The sequence below is a fragment of the Monopterus albus genome, unplaced genomic scaffold (genome assembly GCF_001952655.1).
Source record: "Monopterus albus unplaced genomic scaffold, M_albus_1.0 scaffold40.1, whole genome shotgun sequence".
Lineage (NCBI taxonomy): Eukaryota > Metazoa > Chordata > Actinopteri > Synbranchiformes > Synbranchidae > Monopterus > Monopterus albus.
This window is the reverse complement of record NW_018127920.1, coordinates 3,088,046-3,089,524: the sequence shown is the minus strand read 5'-3', so window position 1 is coordinate 3,089,524 and position 1,479 is coordinate 3,088,046. Positions and strand designations below refer to the sequence as shown.

At 50.0% G+C, this 1,479-nt stretch overlaps 1 protein-coding gene across 1 annotated transcript in view; it reads right to left on the bottom strand.

The window, feature by feature from the left end:
* Positions 1-1,479, bottom strand: part of LOC109959617 (CD226 antigen-like) — a 13,155-nt gene that overhangs the window by 9,409 nt on the left and 2,267 nt on the right. The gene's annotated exons all lie outside the window — the stretch shown is intronic.

Genomic DNA, 1,479 nt, shown 5'->3' with positions numbered 1-1,479 from the left:
ACCCAGAGCAGTCCCCCGCCAGCCGCTGTCAGACAGAGGGCGCAGCAGTCCATGCACGTCAGCGGCTCCACCACTGTGCACAAGTCTGCAGAGGAGACGTGGCACTGACACTGCAGCAGGCAGAACTGAGAGGGACTGTGCAGCTTCAGTTTCCTGTTCAAGCCACATATAGATCCACTACAGATAAGGACCAGATACAGCAGCATCACGTTGAACCAAACAGCAGCCAGAGACCTGCACTCAGGCAGCTCACGGCCCCTTAGTGCCATTCCACCTAAAAACATGGCCATGACAGTGTGACTCTCTGACCATGAAAACCAACTGCTGGTGTCTGGACTCACACTGATATCATTATTAGTCTGACAGTCATCCAAGGAGAACAGCATCTGGCTGATGGTTATTCTCAGGATGTAGCTCAGGAACGTTAGAGGATCCATCAGGTCTGTTGACACCGTACTGAATCAGAAGTTTCAGCTAGAATTTGGTCTAAGTCGCACGTCTGTAGCTTTATCAGCCAGTTTTCCCTGAGCCCTGTAAACGTGAACATTCTGGATCAGCAGGTCTTGAACGTGACTCGGATCCAGATCAGACTTTGGTGTGTGACAGATTTTATGGGGATGTTATGGTGCAGCTTTTGTCCAGGCCCTGAAGGCGCTGTGGAAGGAGTCAGAAGCAAACAGACTGAAACTGGCCCTGTCTCACAGCAGGGAAGGATCCTTTAAAACTAATTCCTGGATCAGGATGACGATCCAGATCAGCACCAGAATCCACAGACCGTTCTGTTGGGCCGTGGCCATCCCCTACCTCTCCAAAACATTTTCATCCAATAAATAAGTCAACAAACATGGGTAAAAACACAGCCTGCTGACATCTGTTGACACCAGCCTCCACCTGGCAGAGGTCCCAAATCATTCTAAATACATTTAGTGAAAACAGAGTTTAATACATAACCAGACGTACGACAGCAGCTCAACAATAACAATCAGTGATCACCAGTAACTGCTGCTGTCCAAGCTCTATAGACTGCACTGACTCTTAAGTCAGGAACAAACAACAGGCCCACACACACAACCTTTACCTCCAGATGCCAGAGCAAAGATCCATGACCAGGTGAACAAAGCCAGAGGTGACCCAGGTGTTGCTGCAGCCATGAGAGCAGCCGTCGCGTCCGTGCTGACACCACAGCTGCTTGTCCTGCTGCTGTCTGCTGCATTTAACTGGCCCTGGACCCACCCACAGTCTGAGTGTGAGGAAGAGACGCCCCGAGCAGGGTGAGGCTGACATGTTCCTGGTTTACTCAGCATGAGAAGCAAATGTTGAAAGTCAGCACATGTGAACTTTAAGATGACAGCAGGTCGAGTTTAGAGCAGGAGTCTCAGACTCACAGTCAGAACTGAGGCAGGATGGAGCAGAGGCTCATGGCCATCAGCACTTTGCATCTCAGCCTGGTTTTAAATAAGGCCCTAGTGATAATACATA